General features: G+C 47.7%; 1 protein-coding gene across 1 annotated transcript in view; it reads right to left on the bottom strand.

The window, feature by feature from the left end:
- Positions 1 to 21,292, bottom strand: part of FHL2 (four and a half LIM domains 2) — a 55,650-nt gene that overhangs the window by 25,197 nt on the left and 9,161 nt on the right. The window lies entirely within an intron of this gene.

Raw genomic sequence — 21,292 nt, 5'->3', positions numbered from 1 at the left:
CTTACCTAGGTATGTTGTCTATTTAGTTGCAAATTACAAAATGATCTCCTAGTTCTCAAATGATGAGCCTAAAGTTTCAGTTTGTAAAAAACAAGTTGAAAAAATAATGAAACATTCATTTCTGCATTTATCTTCTTTTCGCTCTCTTTTGGCTTACTTGATTTTATTTTACTTTTTCTTTTAGCTTTCTGAGTTGAATGTTTAATTCATTTATTTTAATTTTTTAATTGATAGTTATTTGGTTCTATAAATTTTCTTCTAATAACTACTTCAGTTATGCCACACAGACTCTGATATGTTGTTTTCTTATTATTTTAAGAAATTCTACAGTTTAATTTTGTATATTTCCTTTGACCTAAAGGATAGGGGAACATATTAAATGACCCTATTGGGATGTAATCAGCAAAATGGAGACTCTGGAAGCAAATTCACTCAGTTTCTACAGTAATATCACTCAGGAAAAAAAAAAAGAAGAAGACAGAAAGAAAGGAGAGAGATGGAGGAGGAAACCAATAGATTAAAAAAAGACTTAACCAACTGCAGTGAATGGATGGACCTTACTTAGATTCTGAATCAAAGAACAAACTATTGGAAAAATAAGTTTTCTTGAGACAATCTTGGGAAGTGTAACACTAACACATGGTGACATTAATAAATTAATATTAATTTATTTTAGGCATGATAATGAAATTATACACACACACACACATTTTTAAAGCCCTTACTTTTCAGAAATAATACCAAAATGTTTACCAATGAAAAAACATTATGTCTGGGGTTGTTTCAAAATAATTTGGGCTGAAGGGTATATATATGTATATGAAATAGTATCAGCCACAGATTAATGGTAACCATTGAAAGGTGGTAGAAGTTCATGATACTGGTCTCTTTCTTTACTGAATGCTTGAAATATTCAGTAATGAAAAAAATTTTAATTACAAATGCACATATCATTTCCCCTTAACCCAGCATTTCCCCTTAAAGGAAATTAACTTACAGGTAGACTTGCTCATGCGTAAATTCATATACATACATGAGTAGTTATTGTAGAATTGTTTGTAATAGCAAAACATTGGACCATGTTATATGTTCATCAACTGGGCCTAATTAAATATCACATGGTACATTTTAGAATTATTTCTATATGCAGCTATTAAAAAGAATGAGGTAAGTATATTTATTAATTTGGCAATAGTAACCAACCATTTGTGTTAATAAGGAAAGGAAGAGGGAGGACAATATATACATATAATAGTGGTTGCCTCTGGGGAGTTCTGGGTGGCTGGGGGTCAGGAGTACAAGGAAGACTGATTTTTACTGTAAATCCTTCGTTTTTTTTGAAATTTTGAGCTATACGTATGTATTGTCCCTTCAAAAATAAAAGTATTTTAAAAGTTAAAGCAACACATGCTCCTTCTTTAAGAAAAATAGGAAACAAATTTGTTAAACTGAGTTTTTAGAAAGTCAAAAGTGGTTTGCTAGAAAGCAAATAGAGGAAGGCGGAATGCCTTCTGAGCTTAATGACATATGTACTTTTCTGAACAATTTTAACCAAAGGACAAACTACTAAAAAAATAGTTCACTAGACGTTCTGGGAAAATATATTGTGTAAAGTTCTATCCTGTACATCACTGTACAGTTGTCTCTTTGTATCCGAGGTGTATTGGTTCCAGGACCCCTGAGGATACCAAAATCCAAGGATGTTCAAGTCCCTTACATAAAATGGAGTAGTATTTGCATATTACCTTCTGTATACTTTAAATCATCTCAGATTACGTATAATACATAAACTATGTAAACAGTTGTATATGCTATGTAACTAACTGCCAGTCTGGCAAGTTCGAGTTTCGCTTTTGGGAACTTTATGGAAATTTTTTTTTTTTTTTCAATATTTTCCATCTGAGGTTGGTTGAATTTTCAGATGCAGAACCCACTGATATAGAAGGCCAACTGTATTCTCAGCACCTAACTATAGGGCATGGCACATAGTATGCACTTATTAAATACAGAATTTGAATGAATGGTTGGATCACAGAAGAATTGTTTAATACGTGATGTCTCTCATTTTGTAATAGGTTATTTCATAGTATAGCAGATGGAATACTATAGAAAATATAAGTATCTGCAGCAATAGAGCCGATCTCTGGAATCAGGCCCAGATTTGAATCCTTGTCCTACCTGTGACTAGCTCTGTGGCCCTGGGTAAACACAAAACCTCCCTAACCCTCAGTTTGCTCATATGTAAAATGGGCCAATGACATATCGTTTGCAAAATTGTTGGGAAGATCCTTTGACACGCTGCATATACACCGCTTACCACTAGTACACACTTGGTACCTAGTAGGCCCTCAGTAAGTATTAGCTTTTATTCTGTGGGTAAAGGAGAGATGAATCTGAATAAGAAGGAAATGTGAAGGTGGTTACACAGTACAAACTTCTTTTTCAGTTATAAGTCCTGGGGATCTAATGTACAGCGTGGTGACTAGTTAACAATACTGTATGGTATACTTGAATGTTGTAACAGAGCAGATCTTAAAAGTTCTGTTTACAAGAAAAAATTTGAGGTGATAGATGTTAGCTAAACATACTGTGCTCGTCATTTCACAATATATACAAATCTCAAATCACGCTGCACATCAGAAAGTAATATAATGTTGTAAGTCAATTATATCTCAACAAAGAAAAAGCAGGAAACACAATTCTCTTCAGGAAGGATTACAGTTTAGATCCTATTCTAAAGATAAAAGATGGTCTTTTTGAGGGAAAAATTCTCTGCTACAGATACAAGTCTAGTTCACAGAAGGAAAAAGATTAAGAAATTATATTTCCTGGGAGAGGGATCCAGTGGCAATATTGCTGGGTTACCCAAGTTCCTCTAGTTTATTTCAATTCTCCTGAAATTCCTGCACCAGCCAACACCGCCCTAGTGGCTCCTTCCCCTCTTGTTGGGGGTTTCAGGGAGAGGTTCAGGGAGAACAGGAAAGAAAGGGAAGGCTCTGTGGGGTAGGCCAGTGTTTCTCCAAGTGACCTGGAACCAGAAGTATTAGCATCGCCCGAAACGTGGCAGGAGAAAACGTTCTCAGGCCGGCTCTGTGTATGCACAAAGCGCTCCAGGTAATGCGGATGACTGATCGTGCTTTGAGGTGAAATACCCGCCAGGGACTCCCTCTCTGGACTCAATAATTTACCAGAAGCTTCTATGGGGGCGGGAATGAGGATAGACTAATCACAGAGCAGGCCCAGGGACTCAGATCCAACTGCAAGTATCACTTAGGCTGTCGGACACTTGTTGTGAGGGAGGCACGAGGTAGAAACCTTACAGGACAAGAAGTTCCAGACGCCTCTCAGTGATACAAACGCTGAAACTGAACTCTTTCTTCCCGGCCCTGAGAGGAGGGCCAGCTGCCCGGAGGGTGGGCCTGCTGCAGACCCCTGTGGTGGGTACCCACGGGTACCCGGGCCCTCACCACCGCCAGGAGGAGAGGATTGGTTACCCTACCCCGCCATCTCAGCGGAGATCTTCAGAACACTTTTCTCCCATTGCAGAGAGGATTTCTCACAGGCAGTTCGTTCCGCCCACTCCAACCCTGGGCAGGAAGCCGGTGGATGATTTGACCCTGATTCAGAGGTAATCATCCGTAGTTGCCTCGTGATTGGAGAGGGAGGGAATGTCTCAGATCACAAGGCCGGCGGGGCTCCCGGGAGGGGAGGGGAGGGGGCTCAGGACACCTGCGCTCCCTCTTACTGAAAGCGCAGGAGATCGTGTGGGAGCCGGCCAGGCAGGCAGGGTGCTCACAGGGCACACAGAAAGATCTTGGTCTGGTTACAATGGCTCGATCGCTCTCTCGTGAAGGACCCAGGTGTTGTTCCTGTGCCTGGTGGACGTTCAGGAAAAGCTCAGCCCTCACAAAAGACAAACCCTGGCCCTGCCCCTGCCCCGCACGCTCTGGTTTGGAGGGAAGGTGCTTGGTTCCTCCTCAAGATGCAGAGTTTCCACATCCCGTTTCTTCGTGCTCCTTTCCATAAACTTTGACTCACTGGGTGCAAACAGTGTGTAAAACCTCCAAACACATCTGACTTGGAGTCAAATCCACAAGCAGCTCTGGGATCCCGGACTTTCCCATCGTTGGTTCCTGCATATTTGAGTATCTGACACAAGTTTCCAGGGTGCCTTTGCTAAGTCAGTAGGAACGGTTCTGTCCGGTGGCTTAACGTCCAATGAACGGCAGCCGTTCCCACCGCAGCTCCTTTGGGTCTGTTTCAGATCAGGAAACGCTGGGCTGTTTCAGATGAAACTATTTCTACTGTGGGCCCAGAAAAACTCTGCCTCTTGCTTTTTCTTTGGGATCGTTTGGTCTCTGATTCCAGTCCTTTTCTGTAGCAGTAAATTCACTTCTCTGCTTGCCAGCAGTTTTTTTGTGTTTTTTCTCCCTGTCAGTTAGTCCAAAATCCATTTAAAGGACACATAAATGTCCCAGGTCTGTGCAAACCTGGCAAAATCCTGTTTTAAAGGAACCGTGTTTGGGTCTTCTGACAGTCCTTCCTGGCATCCTTGATAAAGGAGATTTTCATGCTTCACTTATTTCTCAGAATGTTGATTTTAAACCACACTGAAATCGCAGTTACTCTTTGTGAAGTAACCTTATGAGTCAACCCTGTAACTTTAAAATCCCAACATCTCTCTTCCTGGTCACCAAAGTCCTTTTGTACTATTTCCCCCTAAATCAGGGTCATTAACAGAAAACCTGGTGGTCTAGCCAGGAAGAGCCTGGGCGCCAGGACCTCTGACGGAGCGGTATGGCCACAGGTAACAGACACCCTCAACCTCACCTGACGTGTGAGACAAAGGATGTACCACCTCACTTCTTACCTTAAAGGGTTAATTATCTAGTTTTTATTCAGCTCACTGTTATGGCTAATCAATAATTGAAAGATTTCTGGAATGTCTCCCGTGGATGGTTCTTCACCATGGTGTGGATTTGAGTGTGATGAAGAACTGTATTTTAAATTGATTTACGTTCCTCTAAAAAACAAGTTAAGGACTATCTTCCACCTATTTCAGAAAGTGCTTTGACACCGGACCCGAGAGTCATGGCAGAGCTTTCTGGAACAGTCAAGCTTCTTTCTACATCATTGCAACAGTGGACTGTTCAAAAACCAGGAAAAGATTTTCTAAATCGTCTGACCTTCAGCCTCTCCTGGCAGTACTTTGCCCCTCAAAACGTCTTTTAAAATTCTAGGCCATCCTCACTGCACAAATATTTTTTGGGAAACTTCTGCACAGTTAGATGCTGAGCAATTACTCTATAACTGCACCAGATTATTCATGCGCCTCCTGCAGGGATGGACCAGGGGCAAGTTAACCGCCAGATGTCCAAAACGTTCATCTAGCTGCCCTGGCATTCAGGTGCTTTCCCCTTCCCCCCTCCCCCCTCCCTCCTCCCTTTCCCCCTCCCCCTCCCCCTCCCTCCCTCCCTTCCTTTCCTTCTTCCTTCCCTCTTTTCTTTCTTTCCCCTTCTTTTCAGCAGTTTGCAATTCTCTTTTTACATGGCAGGTAGCCTCACCATAACCGGGCTCCCCAACCTTGTTAATCTTCTGTGGACTCAGCTCTCTCTCCCACCTTCTTTTGTGGCGTGTCTGTTTCCCTACATCGATATTGGTCCCTTGAGTCCCCAGGACTTGCTAAAATCAGTTGAAGGAAACGCTTGAGAGGTAAGGACGTGTATGGAAAGTTATCGGGTCAGGAGCGCGGGGACTGAGAACCTTGGCGAGCCGGTCTCGAGGCCCCGCCCACAGGTCCTCCTGCAGCCTGGGAGCAAGATGCCTTTCATCCTGTGGCCTGCTGCAACTCCTCTCCTCACTCTGCTCTGCCCGGCAAACTCCAGTGTACCCTGTATAACCCAGATAAAGCACCTGGCCTAGGGAGGCTGTGTGGGGTGCCATCAGTAGCCTCATTTTCATCATTCCACACTGCCTCATCTTTCGTTCGTTTATGACAACAGAGGAGAGAGTGTGAGCTTCTGATGGGCCAGGATTGGGACATTTGTTTCTATATTTCAATATTTGCTGAATTCACATCAGGTTTCCTGAAAATGCCCAAAATAATAAAAGGCCGCCATACACAGGCTCACATGGGCCTCTTTGCAGCAAACAAATCAGGCCCGTGGTCCCTTTGGGCGGCTCAGTTACCAGGGCTCTGTGCTGAGATGCAACTTGCAGACAGCTTGAATTAAGCAAAGCAGAAGGGCCTGCCCTTCCAGATGGCCACACGAGGACTTGTAATCACGCTTCCTGCATTACCTGGAGGAAGCCCAGGGGTGTAGCATCTGCAGGTACGGACGCTGAAAAGGAGGCTACAGGGGTCAGCGTGGCCGCTCTGGGGATGGTATTCCTGCTCTTCCCCAGGGGCGGAGGGGGGTCCCTCCTGACCCGCTCCTGCCCTCACCCCCTACTGGCCTTATTCGTGTCTTTAAATAACACTTGGGGCATTTTGATTTCCTATTAAACGCTTTCAGCAAACTCCATCTACACAAATGGGAACATACAAAACAAATTCTCCCTCCCACAGAAATCAGCCAGGTTCCCTCCTCCATAACTGTCCGAGCCTGGGTTGCAGACCGTCTGTGCGAGCGTCTTCTTGAAATCAGTGGCCTATTTACCAACAGCGACTCTGCTGGAGCTTTGAAGAGGGGCCCCGACCCTGGAGGAGCGCCTTTGACTAGCAGGCCTGGGACATGGCCCAGAGAGGAGCAAACCGCTCACCTCCATCCGCCAGGCTGTTTTCAGGCAGAACCACTCAGAAGGAAAAGCGCTGTATTCTCTTCCTTCACTTGTAATAGGGAAGAGCTAAATGGGACTCCACCTTGGATCTGTTTCTTTGGCTTTAACCTTTGCTTTTCGTTGCTTTTGTTATTATAATCATACATAATAGGCTGCCTCAGGGAACCCAGCCCTCCTGTGAATGGCTGCAGAAAAAAAGACATTAACACATCCCCTCCCTGAGGCTGGTCATTCCTGGAGGTGTTTTGCAAGACTTATGGCCCTTTTACTTTACTTCCTCACCGCCTCCCCGTCTCTGATTCTATAAAAGAAACTGGCATCCAGACCCCGATAAGATGGTTTATCGGAGACACTAGTCTGCGATCTTCTCGGTCTGCCGACTTTCCGAATAAAGTCGTATTCCTGGCCTCAGCGCCTCGTCTCCGATTCATGGGCCTGTCGTGCGGCTCATCTTACTGATGTATAAACATTCCCAAAGGTGGACCAGAGTGATAAACTGGTACTTCCCTTGACCGTGGCCAGCCACACCTGGCCAGAGGCGACCATGGGGGCCCAGCAGGTGGGTCTGAGAGCCCTTCCTGACTGGGATTGGGACCAGCACCGTTCACTGGCAGAGTGACAGCCTGTGCTTACGAGACGGACACCCTCCACAGCCAGCTGGGGCTGCAGAGAGAAGTAGTGGCTTATTTTGGACAGAGCTCTCTTGCTCACAGGCACGGGGAGCACACAGAGGACACGTCTCTTTGCTGGAGCAGAGCTGATCAGGCGGAGGGTCGGAGGGTCGATGGACGTCAACTTGACATCCCTGATTCATCATCACCGTTACAACAAATGTTTTTGTTTGTTTGTTTGTTTTTGACTGCTGATGTGGCGGAATGTTTTGTAGAGAAAGGTGAGGTGGGTGTGGATGTGATACGGAGCAGGTGTGGGCTCCTGGGCACGAAAGCCTTTCCATGTCCCCCATTTCTTGATTACAGGAAATAGGCTTCATTCAGCCTCCAGGACCTTCCTTGAGTTCCAATGGGCAGGTTCAAACAGTTACTAATCAGGGAAGGGAGGGGACGCAGAGACAATAGAGGAGCAGTCAGGAAACAATAGTGCAGCCTTGGGCCAGGGTCCTGGTTCCCCTCAAGGGATGCACACAACAGTATCTTTGAGCTGTTTTGCAGACACTGAAGCCCCCACCAGGTGCGAGAAGTTAACTGTCTGCTGCTCACAAGCACGGAGACCCCAGACCAGTTGGAACCAGAGGGTTGTTGATGCCCACTCCCGATTACCTCACCACCAGCCAATCAGAAGAGCGTCCACGAGCTGACCACGCCCTCTTTGAACCATTACTATGAAACTCCTCACCACTCCCTCCAGGGCGGGACACACAATTTTGAGGGCATTAGCCCGCTGTGGCCCCTTTTGCCTGGCAAAGCAATAAAGCTACTTTTTCCTACTTCACCCAAAACTCTGTCTCCAAAAATTAATTCGGTGTCAGGATCCAGAGGCCGGATTCGGCTTGAGATTCAGACTCGGTCTGTGCAGATTCCTGGCTTCCCCTCTCCCCCTGAAACCCCAGGAGGAGAGGCGGTGTGAGGTGGGTTCTGCATCCACGGTGGGGCGGGGGGAGCAGAGCGCGGGTGGGAGCCCGCGGCAGCCGCCGTCACGGGGGCCCCTCCCGATGGGGCCAGAAAACAGCTGGAGATGGTGGCAGGAAAGGCCTTGGGACATAGTGAAGGGGCCGCAGGGGCCTCCTGGATGCACGGAGGGACAGTGTTGGCAGGAAAGACAGAGAGATGGAAGTGAGGGAAGGAAGGAGGGAAGGTGGTGAGAACAGGTGACAGGGAGCCTCCGCTGGGGAAGCTGGAGGGGGCTGCTTAATGGACGCCGGCAAATAAGGCCACTGTTCACCAGTGACGCCTGGCAGTTGGGATGGTTTCTGGGGAAGAAGCTGAAGTTACCCCCAAATCTCCCTACCCCTTAGCTTCACACTCAGCTCCAGCCATTCCAAGCGAGGCCGGGACACTAAGCCCAGCAAGACAGCAGCCGAGGGAAGGGGAAGGGGACCGAGACCTGGCAGTTTGGATCGGCCGCAAGTTCATGGTGAACTTTGCATCTCTGTTGAATGGAGTGGTTGGCGCAGCTGTGTGCGTCTGATGGCCCTTGGTCCGCGCTTACAGACGCCTGCTCAGGACGCTAGCAAATCATGTGATATTATTGTTTAACGCCTGTCAAGGCTCTTTGTCTCAGAAAGAGGAGGCAGAGCGGGGATAAAAAAATCCACCCTGCAGCATCTCAGGTCTGTTCTGGCCTCCCCTGGAGTCTGGAGCCGCCTGGAAGAGCCCGGGCTGCGCTTTTCCCTGGAGCAGGTTACTCAGCGAGGCTCTCGGGGCCTCCCCAGCATCTCTGCCAGGAGGACAAGCCTTCTCCTGCCTGGTCCCTGCCACGGGGCCCAAGGCCAAGTTAACCCCGGGGAAGGCACATTCCAGGGGGAGAGGAACACCAGGAGCCTGGCGGTTCCCAGGCTGGGAGGTAGCGGATGGACCCCAGACTGCGCTCTACCCCCAGCGAAGCTGAAAGCAAAGTCTGTGATTTGGGGGCGGAGAGGCCGGACCAGCAAGGACAGGCGAGCAGGAGGGCTTTGTGCCCCCGTGGAAGCAGCTTGTCAGCTGGAAGGAGACCCGGGGTAGCTTTATGGCGAACCCTTCACCTTCTAGCTTCCTGGCCTGTCGACCCCCTTCCACGGTACTCGTGATAAGCAGGCACCTGCCCCGGGAAGGGAAATAACCCCGAATAACTGCAGGGGTGAATGATTTTCTCCTCTTGGCATCTGGAGAGTCCAGGGCCGGTCCCGAGACATGGAGAGGAGAGGGTTAAGCTGAATGTTAGACTGCGTGAATCCACGGCAGGGCCACGGCCACTTTAACGGAACGTGGCTGGCAGGCCAGTCCTCAGCAGACACTGCTCTACCTGGCAGCAGATGTAGGAGGGCAAGGCCTTTTGAAGTCTGTTCTCACTGCTCACCTCTGGGACATGTCATGCATTACCCTGCGAGTTGATGCTGGTGTCTGAAACCAGCACTTTGGATGGTCTTACTAAGCCCAGGAGGCTTTCTTGGCACCGGGAGCCCGAGGGCAGCGTGTGGGACGCACATCTTCTTGTATCGGCTTGTGCTTCTGTGATGCTGGCATCCACACAGGTGGAAAGAAATGCTGAGAGGCTTAGGTGAGGAGCAGTGAAATGAATGATCCTTTTAGACAAAAGTTAACAGCGCTACAAAGCTGAAGGCAGGAGGTGAGCATTTAGAAAATTTAGGTGATGAATATGCTTGCGTATCTCAGGAAGCGACATGCTGCATGTTTATTTATTTATTTATTTATTTATTTTTGGCTGTGTTGGGTCTTCGTTGCTGCGTGGGCTTTCTCTAGTTGCGGCGAGCAGGGGCTACTCTTCGTTGCGGTGCACGGGCTTCTCACTGCGGTGACTTCTCTTGTTGGGGAGCACGGGCTCTAGGTGCGTGGGCTTCAGTAGTTGTGGCACGTGGGTCAGTAGTTGTGGCTCGCAGGCTCTAGAGCACAGGCTCAGTAGTTGTGGTGCACGGGCTTAATTGCCCCGCGGCATGTGGGATCTTCCCGGACCAGGGATCAAACCCGTGTCCCCTGCACTGGCAGGCGGATTCCCAACCACTGCGCCACCAGGGAAGCCCTGACACGCTGCATGTTAAACCAGCCTCAGGTAAGATGTCACGGGACCAGTACATAGAAGGATTTTATTTTAATATTTCCAAGTTCCATTTCATCATTTACAAAACGTTCACCGTTTTGGCCCTGAACCCATGGCTTGTTTATTAAATCCTCATGAAATGTAAAGGGCAGGGCAGGCTGGGGGGCAAGCAGTAATGTGAACCAACATAAAAGAATTCCAAATGGGCCTCTAGGGGGACAAACATGCACATTAATATCATCACTTTAGATATTTAAACTCATTCACTTCAGTCAGTAAAACTGATCCTAAAATTAAGGCAGTCTGACACCCAATATATCTTAAACTGTAGACAAAATTAAAGGACATTAGCATAATTTCCTGGTATTACCTTTGAGGTAAAGTTTAAAAGGGTAACTTTTAAAAATAAACACAAATTATCACTCTAGAAAGAGTATTATCAAAGATCAATGCTGTCACATTTAGAGCAAGTTTTCAAAGAAAACTAAGTGTCACGTGTAACATTGCTTTCTCAAGATTCGTTTGGAGCACAACTTAATAGCCCTTGTCTCTTACTGCTGGCTTGAGTTAGAATCTTTTTTCCCTAATCACCCAGAATTCTAATCTTTGAAATGAAAAAGTTGTGCCTGGAACTTGGCACTGTTTTGATATTAAAAGCTCAGATGACATCCTTCTCAGAGCTATTGGATTGAAGAGGATGTGCAAGAGGAAGTTATCAGGCAGGAACTTGCTGTTTGCTGAGTGAGTCATCCTCACCAAGCCACTGAGATGAATAAAGCTCAGGCCATTAGCTCCCAGAGCCTAAAGTCTAGCACGACCGGAAGGGAGGTTGCCAGCTTGGTAGAGACGACATCCCAATACCATAGGGTCAGGGTTAAGATATAGAAAGTGTATCCCACCCCTGGGTATATATTCATAAGAGGTGAAAGCAGAGTCACAAAGAAACATTTGCACTTGCATGTTTATAGCAAAGTAATTCACAACAGCCAAGAGATGGCAGCAGCCCAAGTGTTCATCAGTGGAGGAGTAGATAAACAAAACATGGTCGATACAAATGGCAGAAGATTATTCAGTCTTAAAAAGGAAGGGAATCCTGTTCATCACAGGATCCAACACGGATGAACCTTGAGGACATTATGCTGAGTGAAATAAGCCAGTCACAAAAGGACAAATACTGCATGATTCCATTTATATGAGGGACCTAGAGGAGTCAAATTTATAGAGACAGAAAGTAGAAGGGTGGGTGCTGGGGGCTGAGAAGAGAAGGGAGCAGGGAGCTGTTGTTTAATGAGTATAGAGTTTCAGTTGTGCAAGAAGAAAATGTTCTGGAGATCTGTTGTACAACAGTGAATATACTTAACACTACTGAACCGTACACTTATAAACAAAGATGGTTAAAAAAAAAATTACGGAAAAGTGCAAGTGTAGAAAGTGATGGGAAGACAAGAAAAGCACTTAGCCCAACCTGACGGTCTCTAATGATTAATTTTGTGTGTCAAGTTGGCAGGGCCACAGGGTACCCAGATATTTGGTTAAACATTATTCTGGGGACTTTTGTGAAGGTGTTTTTGGGTGTGATTAGCATGTGAATCTGTAGAGTAAAGCAGATTGCCCTCCCTAACGGGGGTAGATCCCACCCAAGCCACTGAAGGTCTGCAGAGAACAAAAAGGCTGACCCTGCCCTGCGTAAGAGAGAATTCTTTTTGCGTGATGACCTTCAAGCTGGGACATCGGTATTTTTCCTGCTTTTGGACTAGAACTGAAGCACAGGCTCTCCTGGGGGTCTAGCTTGTCGACTCACCCTGCAGAGCTTGGGACTTCTTGGTCTCCAAAATCACACGAGCCAATTTTTTATAATAAATCTCTGGAGATTTATTTCTGGAGAACACTGACTGACTGACTGCGATAGGGTCCTGGGAAGGCTTCTGGAAGGGATGTCATTGGATCTGAGCCTTGACAGACAGGCACGAGGTGGCCAGTTGGCCGACATGAATGGGCCACCGAGGCCCCTGTGGCAGGTCAAGCATTAGCAGAGCCAGGGATGAGGGTGTGGAGGTGTGGCCAGGCCATGGAGAACCTCGTGTGCCCCGTCAGGGAGCTTTATCCTGTGGGCTAGCATCTCCCACGAGGTCTGCAGATGGCAGTGTGTAACAGGGCCTCACACAAAAGGACAAATACTGCATGATTCCATTTATATGAGGGACCTAGAGGTCCCACCAGCGAGCTAGCGTGCAAGGCCGAGGTCAGAGAAGGTGGGTCATTCCCAGGTTAAGCAAGGTTCATAGGCTTCTTTACTGCAGGATGTTTCAGAGCCTTTAATGAGCCGGTGTGCCGCGCACATGTTCAGGAGGGGATGTTGGATTTTAACACGAGTCCTCCCCTTGTCTACTTCTGATTCCTATTAAGATGGGGAAGGAAGCCAGTTCCCAGAGGGTGCTGCTGGGACACTGGAGGCCTCTGAAAAGGCTGAAGTGGCGCCTGCCCTGCTCAGCTCTTTGATTGGCACCATCAGCGGTCCCCAACCTTTTTGGCACCAGGGACCAGTTTTGTGAAAGACGATTTTTCCATGGACCAGGGGGTTGGGGGCGGGGGATGGTTTCAGGATGATTCAAGTGCATGACATTTATTGTGCACTTTATTTCTATTATTATGACATTGTAATATATAATGAAATAATTATACAACTCACCATAATGCTGACAGGAGGTGGAGCTCAGGTGGTAACGCGAGAGATGGGGAGCGGCTATAAATACAGAAGAAGCTTGGCTCGCTCGCCTGCCGCTCACCTCCTGCTGTGCGGCCCCGTGGGCTGCAGACAGGATGGGGACCCCTGGGCCACACGACTCTGGCTCAGGTGTAGAAGTCTACCAGTGGCTCATCTAGCAGGTGCAGGAGACCCTCTGCTTGGACGCCCTGGGGTCCCTTTGGATCCCTTTTAGTGCTTCTGTGTGGATTCCCCGGAGTGGGGGGGGGTGTGGAAGCCCAGCCCCCTCCTGCAAGTCTGGTAACCAGAGGCAAAGTCTACACTCACGCGCATCCCTGTGGGATCAGGCTGAGGCTGGGACTTGACCTGAAACTACGTCCCGGCTCAGCCCTCCCCTTCCCTGTCCTGTTTCCCCACTTCCTATGAAGGGGGGGCACTTCCTCACAAAGCCCACACTCTGCTCCTGGGAAACCCAACCTGCGACAGGTGGCGGCCGCTCAGTAGAAGGTGTACGATGAGCAAGGGTGGGAGTAACTGGGGGGGAGGGTGTCAGCTTCAAGAATTTTAAACATATCGACTCAGTAGAAATGCTAATACTGAGGGTGAGTCTAAGATAATTTCTTTGGCTTGGAAAACTGGAAGGTACCAGTATCAGGAAAATAGGAAATACAAGTTTTGGTTGGGGATGAATGCAGTTTTGACCTATTGATTTTTTTTTTTTTTTTTTTTTTTGGCCTTGTGGCTTGCAGGATCTTAGTTCCCTCACCAGGGATTGAACCCGAGCCCTCAGCAGTGAAAGCGGGGAGTCCTAACCACTGGACCGCCAGGGAATTCCTGGGTTTTAACCTATTGAAGCTGAAGCACTTTGGGGACAGCCATCCAAATAGAAATATTTTCCAAATTTGTATGAACGCTTGGGGGAGGTGAAAGCAGGTGATGTGGATGGAAGGCTAAACGGCAGTTAAAAAACACAGTAAGTCACCCAAGAGAGGGTGTGGGTTGTGAGGAGTGGATCAAAGGTCAAGTTCCAGGAGGCTCCAGGGTTTGCGGGGCAGGCGGAGGAGGAGGCACAGGACTGAGGAGGGCTGTCCAGCAGCAGTGGGGGACCAGGAGAGAGCGCGGTACACCAGTGACTGACATATCCCTGAGAGTCGTGGCCGGGAGTGATGGTGGGCTGTGGCCGCGTGGAGATGGTTGGCGGCTTCTGAAATGTATTTCAGGGGGACAGAGGCCAAGCCTCAGTAGGCTGAAGTCAATGCAACTGAGGATGTGGCGATGGCGGTATGAGAAGTGCGATAGTGAGACAGGCTGGGACCTGGGACCCTTTGCTGTGGTGCTTGCACCTGGACACACCTCTCCTTGACCAACAAAATACAAAGAAACTGCATGGGACTAAAAATAACTGCGTGCATGCGCAGTCCGGGCAAATTCTGGACCCAAAAGATACAAAGAGACCAGAAAACCCCAACTGCCACTTTTGAGGAGCCTGGAGCAAAAACAGGGTGTCAGGAACAAAAGCAGGGTACTGTGCATGCCCCCTGCACACAGCAACACCTAAGGGGTGGGCGAAACGCCTAAGCCAGCCCTCTGGCCCGACCCCTGGACCCACCCCTACCGTCACCAGCTCGTCCCCATCTCAGGGAGGGAGCAAGCAGGGGAACCTGTTGTTTGCTCTCACTCCCCCCACCCCCCGCCCCCGCCCCCGCCCCCGCCCCGTGCTGCAGCAGGGGCCCCAATAAAGCCTTGCCGGAGTTTCCTGTCTGGCCTCTCGTCAATTTCTATTGATTAAGGAGGCCAAGAATCTGGGTTAGTAACGATGGGAATAAACAGAAGCAGCAGCGGTGGTCACCCAGGTAGGAACCAAGGCCCGAGGGTCAGCGATGTGCCCAACATCGGAGGTCACGGTGTGGACAGGACTCAGACCAGGGGAGGTTGACTCCACGGCCTGTGGTCCTCCGCCCGCGTTGTGCTGCCTCCTGGGTCGGCTCGCCTCCTCTCCTCACAGCTCTTCCTTCGCAGCCAGCACAGGAATCGACCCTCCAAGAGAAAGGCAAAGCCTCTCCCGTCCCTTTTCTCTCCAAGGCTCCTCTCTCCCTTCACCCTCCTGGCAAAAACGGACAGAAACTTTCCAAGATCAAGAAGCATAAAACCTGGGGCTTCCCTGGTGGTGCAGTGGTTGAGAATCTGCCTGCCAATGCAGGGGACACGGGTTCGAGCCCCGGTCTGGGAGGATCCCACATGCCGCGGAGCAACTAGGCCCGTGAGCCACAACTACTGAGCCTGCGCGTCTGGAGCCTGTGCTCCGCAACAAGAGAGGCCGCGACAGTGAGAGACCCGCGCACCGCAATGAAGAGTGGCCCCCACTCGCCGCAACTAGAGAAAGCCCTCGCACAGAAACGAAGACCCAACACAGCCATAAATAAATAAATAAATAAATAAATAAATAAGCTTTCATTAAAAAAAAAAAAAAGAAGCATAAAACCTGATTTTTCTTCCTAGTCACAGAAGGAAACTTTCCACGCTCTATTTTTTTTTTCCTTTCCACTGTGTTTTTAAAGGGAAGACCACCTCCTGTCCCCAGAGCTGCGCTGACAGCGACTAAGCTAAGAGCTACTTGCCCTGCAGCTCCTTACCAGTCGCTCTCGGGACCCAGGACATCACCTTCTGCGATACACTGTAGTTTAGGGATGTCGTATGACAGGCCCTGTGCTGTACTTGTATATATTTATTATACACAAACACACATGTACAAAGACATTAAAGCCTTGTTTACGGTAGCAAAAGATGGGAAACCATCTAAATGCTGGTAGGCAGGGGAGAGTCAAATAAATCTCTCATCCTGACTGTGGGATCCGACAGCTGTAAGGAGTGAGGCAGACTCGCTGCATATGGAGCATGTGCGCTCAGAACAATCTCCAAGTGGGGTGTGAGAGAAAAGAGCGCAGTGCAAACCGCTGCAGAGCACGCCACCCCATGTGCGTAAGGAAAGGACCCGTGCCCACCAGACACGTCTAGACTATCTCTAGTTGGCAATCACAGCTGCCTCTGTGGAGGAGCGGGAGCATGGAGGTCGGGGGAGGGACCACTTTTCATTATTTCTCCTTTTGTACCTTTCGAATTTTGCACCGTGTGCATTGATGATCTACTAAATAAAATAGAATAATAAAATGTGGTATCTCCTATTAGAGCAAAGACAGTTTAAATAATGTCTTTAAATAATAAAATTCAATAATGCTGGGCTTCCCAGGTGGCGCAGTGGTTAAGAATCCGCCTGCCAATGCAGGGGACACGGGTTTGAGCCCTGGTCCGGGAAGATCCCACATGCCACGGAGCCACTAAGCCCGTGCACCACAACTACTGAGCCTGCGCTCTAGACCCCGCGAGCCACACTACTGAGCCTGTGTGCCGCAACTACTGAAGCCCGTGCACCTAGAGCCTGTGCTCTGCAACAGGAGAAGCCACCACAGTGAGAAGCCCACGCACCACAACGAAGAGTGGCCCCCGCTCGCCGCAACTAGAGAAAGCCCGCGCACAACAACGAAGACTCAATGCAGCCAAAACTAGAAAAAATAAATAAATTTATTAAAAAAAAATTCAATAATGCTTTTAAAGAGAGAAGGAAAATGGCTTCACAACAGGCAGTGGGATAATCCGTTTGCAAGAACAAAAACTGTGTCTCTGGAAACTGCACTAGCCTGTGTTGGGAAAATAAGCCCAATGAAAATTTGTACCTAAAATAGATCAACAACAAAAAAATAGTCACTGAAGCAAATTTCTTAGAAGCACAAGCGATTCGGGCACCTCTGAAAGATTTCTCTGCGGCCTTAACCCCAAATTAAGCAGCAGGGGTTGATGGAAATGGAGGAGACAGCATGTACAGTACAATCATCTAGGTTATTTAAGCCAAAAAATAGTCTGTGACTCAGTGTTTCATACGACGGGGTAGGTGAGGAACATTAAGGGAATTGAAACTCTGTGTGTGGAATCATATTCAATCAATCTCAAGTTTAATTAAACCAGCTATTCTCAACCTTTTTGTTCTCAGAACCCCTTCACTCTCTTTAATATTATTCAGGATCCCAAAGGGCTTTTGTTTCTGTGAGTTACACCTATAGATTTTTTACTACATTAAAAATTAAAAACATATTGTATAATATCGCTTATATGTGGAATCTAGAAAAATGGTAGAGATGAACATATTTGCAAAGCAGAAATAGAGTCACCGATGTAGAGAACAAACTTATGGTTACCAAGGGGGGAAGGGGTGTGGGATAAATTGGGAGATTGGGATTGACATATACACTACTGTGTATAAAACAGATAACTAATGAGAACCTACTGTATAGCACAAGGAGCTCTACTCAGTGCTCTGTGGTGACCTAAATGGGAAGGAAATCTAAAAAAGAGTGGATATATGTATGTATGTATGACTGATTCTCTTTGCTGTACAGTTGAAAGTAACACAACATTGTAAAGCAACTATACTCCAATAAAAATTTAAAAATTAAAATGGAGAAAACAAAAAATTAATTCTTTCAAAAATCACAATAATCAGCTCATTACATGTTAACTTATATTTCTTTTCATGAAAAATGACTCTTTTCCAAAAACAAAGCAAATAGTGAGAGGGTGGCTTTTTTTTTTTTTTTTTAACATATTTGCAAATCTCTTTCATGTCTGTCTTAATTGAAGACAGCTGGGTAGCTGGGGTCACATATTTGCTTCTACACTTCGTCTTTTGAGGTATGTGTTTTTATTTGAAGTGTAGATGCAGCCTCACACAGATATGTTGTTAGAAAAGAGAGGCGTTTCATAGCCATTTCAGGTAACTGTCAAGGTATATATTTTTACTACCAAACCAAAGCTTGGCCAATGGTAGTTTCTTAAAGATTACTTCCAATGTGCAATCTGAAACCACATCAATAAACTTTTCATATTCTTTTCCACTAAAACCCATTTGGTCTGTCTTGAACTTTAAGTGGATCTTTTACTTACTGGTTATTTTGTAATATTTAGAAATACTGGTTCTGTCGCTCTTCCAAATCACATCCATTGGTACCACCACACATCTTGTCAGTTAAAGCCCTTCTGTCTTGGGGAGCTGCCAAAGCCCACCCCAGCAGGGCTCAGTTTCCCGGTGTCACCACTTGTCATGGGCTGGAAGGATGGCCTGCTCCCTGTGGAGCACCATGGACAGAGTCCTGATTAGGCACAAGTGACCTGGGGCTCCACCGTGGGGTCCTGCCCTGCTCAGGGTCACAGGCCAGGGTGACCCTGGGGAAGGAGCGCTGGTCACAGGATGCTGGGCATTGGGTTGGAGGGTTCACAACTGCCCCAAAGAAAGCCCAGTGCCTGAGGTCAGAAAGCAAACGCATTCTAAGCAGCAAGACGCAGGCATCCCTTGGCATGACCTTGATGTCTGCTGTGAGGTCAACGCATCTCCCCTGCAGAGGGCTCGGCCCTGTGCCAGCCTTGCAAACGACAGTCCTGCCATCGGGACTCAGCCCTCTCAGATCTGGTTTTCCAGATTTGTTTCTTTGATTTAATAGGAACGACATTTCTAGTTCCTCACCACGCTATTTTTATATTTAGAGCATGTTCAATACTGCACCTTTTCGTCCCCATCAGCTCTTTGCCTCCCTTGGGGTCCTGCCTGTGGCTGAGTGGAGGGTCAGCCCGGAGGACTTGCCCAGGAAAGAATGAGTAGCCAGCTGCCCACGAGCGGGTCGCCCAGCCTGAGGCTTGCTCAGCAGTGATCTAGGCCACGATGAGATCAGAAAGGAAAAGTCATAGTGAGAAGAACCTGTTTTGGTTTAAAGACGTGTTGTTTTGCTTGTGTTTGTAACTTGTTTGCTTTTTTGGTTTGGGATTTTAAAATGGTGTCATTGGTAAGAATAACAAACCATAACTAATTCCTGGCTTTCCCAAGTGGGTGGCAAGATGGACGTGGAGATGAATGTCATGTGTGGACACGTGCAGGAATGGCCAGGGCCAGTAGACGGATAGTTGCAGCTTCTCAGAGAAGACAAAGCCACTGAAGAAGCAGAACTGTGATGGAACAATGGGTCACAGACAAGGACAGACTATCTTTTTTTTTTTTTGATTTACAGTTTCCTCATGGTTTGATTTACTTTTTCATCACAGGATTAAAGCTCTAGATTAGACATGAATCTACAAACTGAACCACCAGCCATTTAAATACATCAAGACTATTAAATTTTCTGCCAATATTTTTTTTGTCCAAACAGATGGTGACTTATCTCTGACAACAAAATGCCCCAGATGAAAGAAATCTCAGTGACATTGAACACGGCCTGCAGTTTAATACAGCCACCAAATTATGTCTTTGGGGGTGATTTTTGTGTCCTCTTTATTTGATGATTGATTGATTGGTTGAGAAAACAATTGGCTGGATCAGTTATACTATGGGTTGCATTGGTCAAGATACCAAAATCTTTGCAGTGTGACTGTTTTTCATTCTGATTTCTCCACTCAGTAGACACTGTGTCCCTAAGATGGCTAGGGAAGCATGGTGAGGACTTCGGTATCAGAGTGTTAATTTTCTCTGTCTCTTGTTTCTTGCCTTTTCCTGCAGCTCAGATGGGCCTGACTCAGGCAGTGGTGTCCCTGGGGCCCCTCTTCCCTCCCCATCTCTGATCTCTGCCCACAGAGGAGAGAGGATACTTCTGTGTTTTGCCACAGAACTAGGTAGTTCCTGATACCCAGATGCTAGGAATGGTCAAGAGAGCGGCAGGGCTCCAACACAGGCCATGGGGCAGCTCACTGAAGACTGGAAATTGTAGCTCAACTTTCAATTATTCAGAAGCCACTTGAAGATTTCAAAAGCGTATTTCATGACAACGACCCTTGACAAACATAATTATCTGCATCTTAGAGGAGAAGTGAGGAAGTGCTTGCAGGAGCCCTGGGATGAGTCCGCCATGTCTCTGCAGCGGGAAGGCTGTTTATCTCTACGTCCTGCTCCTCTGGGGAAAGGAGCTGCTTCCTCTGAGCAGGAGGGCCGCAGCGTCGCATCATCGATCTCTTCCACGAGGATGCAATGTTTTACCCTCTGCGTTTGTCAAAGTCCCCTGGGCTCTTGGAAACATACGCTCTCTAGTCCCCTGAGGAAGAGGGAAAACAGAAATTCCCTGCCTTCTGAAAGGAGATACGCTCTCTGTCTCATTCACTTCCCACCATCCCCAGCACCCCCGCCCGCCCCAAAAGTCAGTATTCATTTTTGAGATAGAAAAGCAATTGCATCTAAGTTGCCTGAACCAAGAGACAGAGCTCCATAATTCAAGTCAAAAGTAACCAAAATCAGAATGAAAAACACATGGGCCAAGAATGGAAACGGCACATCTATTAAAATACCTTTGCAGTTTGCTTTCTCTCTCCTTCCAGACGTCCTGCTCCCTTCTGCTCTGCACGGGGGCCCCTCTTCTCCCTTCCCCTGGCCAGCAGTCACCAAAGGCAGCCTTTGATGTGGGAACCAGTGAGCACCCCCCCCCCCCAGCCCTTCTGCCAAATTACAGGAAGAGGCTGCTTGACTGCAGAGACCATGAAACAATGCGGAAGGGGCTGGTCCCTCAGGCTGTGGTGGTGTTACTTATTTTGGGCCCTAGAAGGGAGGTGAATTAGAGCAGCACACACACTCATGCACCTCCACGCCAGGCGCAAGTGGTGCTGCAGGGGAGATGCTGGGGGGGGGGGGGGGTGGCGAGGGTTGTCTAGCCATTCCCCCAGAGCTCTGCTCACACGGCCGTCTCCCTCTTGGATGAATGGCACAGGTGGTTGTGTTTTGGTCTTTTGTTTCCCTTTTCCTTTTTCCATGAAGACTCACATTTGTAGAGCTGATCAAGTAGGAAAGCATTTCATTGGCTCCTGCCTTAAGGAGGGCAAAGCCATCTGCAGAGAGAGAGGAGTATCCGAGGGGGGCTCATAGGCGTCAAGAGGACCCAGGAGAAAGGGAACCTGCACATGTTGACAGCAGTGCTTCCAAGTCTTTGACAGCAACGCAAACTAGGAAGTACAGTTTTACATCCCCACGGCTTCCCCCAGCCCCACGTGCAGTGCTGGGAGAGATCGTCATGAAAT

Source organism: Balaenoptera ricei, chromosome 13 (genome assembly GCF_028023285.1).
Source record: "Balaenoptera ricei isolate mBalRic1 chromosome 13, mBalRic1.hap2, whole genome shotgun sequence".
In the NCBI taxonomy this organism is placed as follows: Eukaryota; Metazoa; Chordata; class Mammalia; order Artiodactyla; family Balaenopteridae; genus Balaenoptera; species Balaenoptera ricei.
Note: the sequence above shows the minus strand (reverse complement) of the source record. Positions and strands in the feature narration are given on the sequence as shown.